The sequence below is a fragment of the Triticum aestivum genome, chromosome 2A, assembly GCF_018294505.1.
Source record: "Triticum aestivum cultivar Chinese Spring chromosome 2A, IWGSC CS RefSeq v2.1, whole genome shotgun sequence".
Classification (NCBI taxonomy): domain Eukaryota; kingdom Viridiplantae; phylum Streptophyta; class Magnoliopsida; order Poales; family Poaceae; genus Triticum; species Triticum aestivum.
Genome location: NC_057797.1, coordinates 780920174 through 780927539, shown reverse-complemented (window position 1 = coordinate 780927539; position 7366 = coordinate 780920174). Strand labels below are relative to the sequence as shown.

Sequence of the window (7366 nt, the reverse complement as noted above, 5' to 3'; positions counted from 1 at the left end):
ATCTTGGCAAGGGCTGGCGGGAGGGCTTTGTTGTTAGTTCTTCCTTCGAGTTTTTTAGGCTTTGTGTCCTGTTCAGAAAGACGAGACGGCGGCGGCTCCCTGAAGATGGAATAAAGGTCTCCCCGCCTAGCCCCGTTTCAATGGTGCGTCTAGCATCGTTGGTGGGCGTGTGGAGGTGTGTCTCCGGCGGATCTATCCTCGATGGATTTGCTCGGATCTGGTTGTTGTTCGTCTATGTTCGCGTGTCTTCGGATTTGATCCTTTCGATCTACGTTATTCTTCATCGGCGACGGTTGCTATTCTGGTGCGCTGGTCCTATTTGCCTTAGCACGACGACTTCCACTGTCTACTACAACAAGTTGTGCCCGACTCCGGTGAGGGAGGGGCGATGACGGCGGCGCGCCTTCGGCTCGCTTCAGTGCTTGTAGTCATTGCTAGGTGGTCTATGGATCTGGATGTAATTTTTATTATTTCTCGTGTTCGTTGTACTGCCATAATTGAAAATGAATAGATCGAAAGCTTTCTCGCAAAAAACGTGAGCAAAATAAAGTTAGCCATACGCTAGCCCAGTTGAGAGCGTTCTTTGTCTAAAACTGCGGTTTGGTTGCGGTGTGTGCCTGGTGAGGTTGACCTCTTGTGTCAGCAGGATTGTAATTGTTGATTAATGAAAAATCTCCATTGCGCAAAAAAAAAAAGATTAGACAAGACCTTGTTCTGTAGAATTACCTCGGGGTCTAATATAAACTTTGGTACCTGCGGAGCTCATCCTCACAAATCAAGCCGTTTAATAAGAGACAAGGACTAGACCGCAAAGAAAAGGAGACAAGGACTAGGATGCATAATTATTAGTAGCGTTCTGTAAGAAAAAATAGCATCAATTGGTTCTATGGTGTAGTGGTTAGCACTCCAGACTTTGAATCTGGCGACCTGGGTTCGAATCCCGGTAGGACCTCCTTTTTTCCATTATTCTTTTGCTGTTAACGCTGACCGATCTTCTTTTTTGCACTAATCCTGATCAAGCTGTGATCTAACGTGGAACACAGTCAATTAAAAAAACGTAAAAAAAAGGTCAACTAATAAACTTTTGCGGCATGTACTACTCCGATTTCTTGTTCCAACAGGTCAAACCATAAGCTGTCGTTTCAAACGGAGCCGGCCGGCTGATCATGCATGGGCTGCTCGGTCGAGAGACCAAATACTATCCGATGATCGTGCTTTGGCCTGCTGCGTGGGGGTGGTTGTGGAATGCTTCGAGTGCAAGCTTGCCCGACCCTCGTCGACCCGCGGGCGTTGTTCCCCTTTTTAGAGGCGTCGTCGTAGAGTTTCTTCGACTTGTTTCACCCTTGTATATGGTTCTTCGGGCAAAAGCCTAGACCCGTCTGGGTCGGGCAACGACTTCGTCCCTACGGCATTTTCTCCTTTGGGGTGTTGATTTTGAAGACCGGTGATCCTGCTCTACGCTTCCTTTGAGCTGGACGTGCATAGCATCACGGTTGTCTAGTGACCAACCGGTGATGCGAGTGGTTGGCATTGCGACTCGTGCGGCGACGATGATGGTGGCATGCGGAGCTGGGTCGCGGCTTGTCTTTCTGATGTCGGCAATCCGGTTCGTCAATGGTTGTCTTTCTGATGTCGGCAATCCGGTTCGTCAATGGATGTGCTTATGCTTTGTTTCTCACTATGACAGAGAAGTCATACCTGTGTGCGGCGTGCACCCTGCGGCAATGGTGAATCCATGAGGGTGGTTTCATCGGATGGCGCTCTCCGGAGGTTGCGCTAGGCTAGGTCAGTGCGAGGCTTGCAACTTTCTCCTATGAAGTGCTTCAACAAAATCGGAGCTGCATGTCCTCAACGTCCGCGGTTGATTGTTTGGCTTTGGCCTTCGAGGTCCTCGTGTGTCGTTTCTGTTCAGCGAGGTCTTGACGGGTCGTCCATGCTGAAGTCAGCATCGACTGCTCGGGGAGAGGTGACGACGATGTCATTGCGGGTAACCTCCATGGTGTCCTCACCTCGTCGTTGTGTGGGGTCTTGTGGGTGTCAGATCGGCTGTGTGCCCCTTTGTGGTTGTGTTGTAACAGTTTTCGGCCGGATTTCCGTTAGCTAACCGCGCTTTTCAAAAATAGATAAAAGTTTTTTTTAATAAATCGGCCTAGGGGATGGCGTTTCAAAAATACGGAGTAGATAAACTTTTGCAGCATGCATTCGTCCATGTACTACTCCAGATTTTTGTGCCAACTGGTCAAATCGTTTTTTCTTTAAGAATAACTGATCAGATCGGATTGGATAATATCCCACAAGCTGTCGTTTCAAACAGAGCCGGCCGATTCTTACGCAAAACTAGGAGAAGAGACCCGAACGATCATGCATGGGCTGCTCGATCGAGAGACCAGATACTATTCGATTCAGTAGTTGCCGCGGCCGCACCGCACATATAGCGCGTACATGTTCGCCGGAAGACCAGAGAGATTAGACAGGGATCCGGCACACGGGGGGAGCAGGCAAGTCTCGTCCATTAGACAGGGCCACACACATCAGGGTAGTAGTAGCTAATTTCTTGCATGCAGGTCCGGTAGTACTAACGGCCCGGACATCATGCATGCATGCAGGCGTCTGAAACAACACATCATAAACACCACGAAAAAAAAAACCAAAACATAACTGAGAGAATAGTTCCACATGATTCGTATGCACATGATCAGTACCAAGTTCTTCGTTCTTCCTTTACTTCTGTGGAAGATAATCGTCCATCTTAACTGGAGAGTGGTTGATCGAGAGGGGCGAGGGTCGAGATCTTGCCTTGGTGCTCCACATTTTCAAATATGGTATCGATCAGTTTGTTCGATTCAAATTTATAGGCGACTATATTTCTTACATAACACACGCGAGGAAAAGGACTATAAATCATGGCCTCCGTGAATGCACATAACGTTGTTGTTCGCTATATATAGACTGATGGAATCAAGGGAGAATACACAAGTGCTTCTCAACCGTTGGGAAGTGTGTTCAAACTTTCGCAACCCGCATCGTCCCAATCGAAAAGGAGAGCCCATTCGAGCGGGTCGTTGCTCGCTTTTTTAAGGGTGGAGGGGGTATGGGTGGCTATGTTCAAATTTCGCAACCCCGCGTCGTCCCAACAGAAAAAGAAAGCCGCATATGAGCACGAGGGCCCTTGTTTTGTTTTTTTTTGGGGGGGGGGGGGGGGGTGCAGTGTTCTAATTTTGCAAACCCCGCGTCGTCCCAACAAAAAAGGAGAGCCGCATATGAGTAGGCGGGCCCTTATTTGGTTTTTGGGGGGGGGGGGGGTGCATAGTTCTAATTTTGCAAACCCCATGTCGTCCCAACAAAAAAGGAGAGCCATATATGAGCAGGCACATCCTTGTTTTGTTTGGGGAGGATGGTGTGCAATGTTCCAATTTCGCAGCCCCGCGTCGTCCAATTTGAATAGGAGAGTCGAATATGAGCGGGTTCTTACTTGTTTCTTTTAAGAGGGGTGTGTGCTATGTTTCAATTTCGCAACCTCACGTCGTCCAATTTCAAAAGGAGAGTCGAATCTAAATAGGGCCTTACTTGTTCCTTAAGAGGGGCATGTGCTATGTTCAAATTTCGCAATCCGGCGTCGCACAATCAAAAAGGAGAGCCGAATGTGAGCTGACCCATGGCTACAACCTTCTCTAGTCGGGCGTGTGCTGAATCCAAGCAATCCATTAATACCTAAAGGGTAGCAAGAAAGAAACATGAGGAGTATTCCTCCACCATAGGTGACTATGTTCAAATTTCGCAACCCCTATCATACAATCGAAAAGGAGCACCGAATCTGAGTTGTCCCTTGGCTACAACCTTTTCCGGTCGCGCGTGCTGGATCCAGGCAATCCATTGATGACCTAGAGGGTAACAAGAAAGAAATACGAGGAGCATTCCTCTATCATTGTTGAGTATGTTCAATTTTCACAACCACGGGTCGTCCAATCGAAAAGGAGAGCCAAGTCTGAGTTGTCCCATGGATACTGGTTTTTCCCGTTCAGGTGCGTGCTGGATCCAGGCAATCAATTAATGGCCTAATGCGTAACAAGAAAGAAACATGAGGAGGGTTCCCCATATCCGCCCTACATTTGCCCTATATTTGGGAGATGTGGGATGCCGGTCAGCCCGGGCATTTAAGACCAGTTTGAGGCATCCGTCTGGGTTCGGTTTTTTTTATCGGTCAGTGATCGGGTCTTCCGGGCTGGGCATATGACGGGAATTTGAGGCGCCTGGCTTTAGATGCTCTAAGGGCACCTCCAACGACCGACCCTCAAACCAATGCAACCGTCCGGACCTTGTGGTTCAGACGTGTTTTGCCATCCAACGCGCCCTGTAATGGTCCGCCACCCGGCCCGGACATGCTTTTTCCCGCAAACTAGAGAAAAACTGAGGTGGGGGCTTTGTGGGCATTCGGACCGCTGCCACATCCGCATCTGACTAACCTGGCCCGCCAAAAACCCCTTTTCCACATCCGTGCGCGCTACTCTTAGAGGCCAGCTACCTGCATTCATGTCGTCCCAGAGCGACGCTCACTGGAGCCGGCACTGAAGCAGCTCGCTGGCCGAGAGCGCCACCTTCTGCGCACGCATCCGTCAGCCTGCCTGCCTCCATTAAACCGACGCATGTGCCGAGAAAACTACTCCGGCGCCCCAAGCGCCAATGTCCGTTCCTGTGTCGGTGGCTATTAAACACCTCTTTAGCTGGCTTCTCGCATTCGCCCGCTGTATAAATGTGTCCAGGCTCGAGGCAAGAACCACACCTCATCTCCATCTTCTCCTCTTACACAACACCCGCCATGGCCTCCGACGAACAAAAGAAAGAGTTATCTGGCATTGCAACTGCCTGGGTTGCCCTAGTGAGTCAGCCCGGTATAGGTTGGCTTGCCGCTAAACCCTCTGGATTCGGCACACCACCATCGCCATCACTACCCCCTCCTCGCACGTCCAAGCTGGACAATGCCGTCTCTCGGCAAATCAGTTGCGAGCAATGGCGGCAACATGACAGGCAGGTGGGTAAAGAAGCCATGTCGGCGAAGGCCAGCACGTCCGCGGTCACCGCGGACAACAAGGAAAAGTAGATCATGGAAGGACGCCACCGCCATCGTGTCACTGGCTTACACAGTCGGTGTCTTGCCAGGTGAGCGGAAGCGTAGACCACAACGACCATCTTCCTCCGACCAAAAACCAACTCTGATCCGTGCTTCATAGAGGTGGAGGGAGGCTATTTGTCCCCTCTTGTTGAAGCATATCTCTCCAGGCTACTGGCGGTCCGATGAGCAGGCTGCCGGACATGGGAAAGACATGTTGTGGGAGTAGAGATCTGCCGCGGCCGGCTATAGACTAGTTTAACAGCAACATAGTATAGTTTAGTTAAAAATATGCCTGAAATGTAAACCTTTTCGTTTGGCTTGAATGGAAATCATTCGGTTTGCATGTACTTCGTTTGGTTTATTTAAACCCAATTTAAAATGTATGTAGATAGCATTGGATGGCTGGCTCCTGCATCCGTATCCGCAGACCGAGCCCTATGTTCACACACAGATGTGGTGTCCAATTTGTGGGTCAGATGCCTAATAAACTTTTGCATGCATGCCTTCGTCATGTAGTCTGTATTTTTGTGTCAACCAGTCAAACCGGAGATAATATCCCATAAGCTGTCGTTTGCGTTTCAAACAGAGCCAGCGGATTCTTACGCAAAATTAGGAGAAGAGACGCGAGGATCATGCATGGGCTGCTCGATCGAGAGACCAAATATTCGGTTGTACTAGTGATATTTTAGTTTGGTCGACTAGTTGCCGCGCCCGCACATATAGCGCGTACATGTTCCCGTGAAGACCAGAGAGATTAGACAGGGCCAGATACCGGAGTAGTAGCTAAATTCTTGCATGTCCGGTAGTACTAACGGCCCTGAGATCATGCACGCATGCATCCATGCAGGCGTCTGAAACAACACATCATAAACACCGTGAAAAATCCAAAACATAACTTAAAAAAAAGTTCCACATGCTTCGTATGCACATGATTCGTACCAAGTTCGTCGTTCTTCCTCTACTTTCGCGGAATATAATCATCGATCTTAACTGGACACGGTTGATCGAGAGGGGCGAGGGCGAGATCTTGCCTTAGCCCTCCACATTCTCAAAGATGGTAGTGATCAGTTTGTTCGATCCAAATCTATAGGGGACTACATTTCTTATCTTACATAATAAACACACACAAAAAAGGACTATAAATCATGGCCTCCATGAATGCACATAACATTGTTGTTCGCTATATATAGACCGATGGAACCAAGGAAGAAACCACGAGTGCTTTCTCAACCGTTGCGAAGAATGTTCAAACTTTCGCATCCCGCATCGTCCCAGTCGAAAAGGAGAGCCCATTTGAGGTGGTCGTTGCTCGTTTTTTATGGGTGGAGGAGGGTGTGTATGGCTATGTTCATATTTCACAACCCCGCGCCATCCCAACAGAAAAGGAGAGCCGCATATGAGCAGGCGGGCCCTTGTTTTGTTTAGGGGGGGGGGGGCATGTGCACTGTCCCAATTTCGCAAACCCCGCGCCGTCCCAACAGAAAAGGAGAGCCACATATGAGCAAGCACGCCGTTTTTTAACGGGGGAGGGGTGTGCAATGTTCCAATTCCGCAACCCCGCGTCGTCCAATTTGAATAGGAGAGTTGAATCTGAGCGGGCCCTTACTTGTTTCCTTAAAAGGGGTGAATACTCCTCGCGCAGTCCAATTTCAAAAGGAGGCTCAAATCTGAACGAGGCCTTACTTGTTTCCTTAAGAGGGGCGTGTGCTATGTTCAAATTTTGCAACCCCGCATCGTACAATCGAAAAGGAGAGCCGAACCTGAGTTGTCCCTTGGCTACAACTTTTTCCGGTCGGCGCGTGCTAGACCTAGGCAGTCCATTAATGACCTAAAGGGTAACAAGAAAGAAACATGAGGAGTATTCCTCCACCTTCGGTGAGTATGTTCGAATTTCGCAACCTCGTGTTGTCGAATCAAAAAGGAGAACCGAATGTGAGCAGTCGGTTTGCTACATGTTTTTTCGGTCGGGTGGGTGCTGATCCAGGCAATCCGTTAATTAATGACCTCAATCGTAGCAAGAAAGAAACAGAGGAGCATTCCCCACAATCGACGAGTATGCTCGAATTTCGCAACCCCAAGTTTGTCGAAAGAGGGCGCCACATCTTTCCTCTGTACAACAAGCCGATTCTCACTACACATCTCTTCTTGAGTTGTTGTTGCATCAAGTTGTTGGGATTTATTGCACCAATTTTTGGGGATGGGGATATGTCCAATCCCCAACAATACCAATGTGGTGTGCGAAGCAAACCCAAACCC

At 49.1% G+C, this 7366-nt stretch overlaps 1 non-coding gene across 1 annotated transcript; it reads left to right on the top strand.

Moving 5' to 3' along the window:
- Window positions 1–880: 880 nt before the first annotated feature.
- TRNAQ-UUG (transfer RNA glutamine (anticodon UUG)) lies at window positions 881–952 on the top strand. Its single transcript has one exon. It is a non-coding gene; the product is annotated as a tRNA-Gln (tRNA).
- The last annotated feature ends 6414 nt before the right edge of the window (window positions 953–7366 follow it).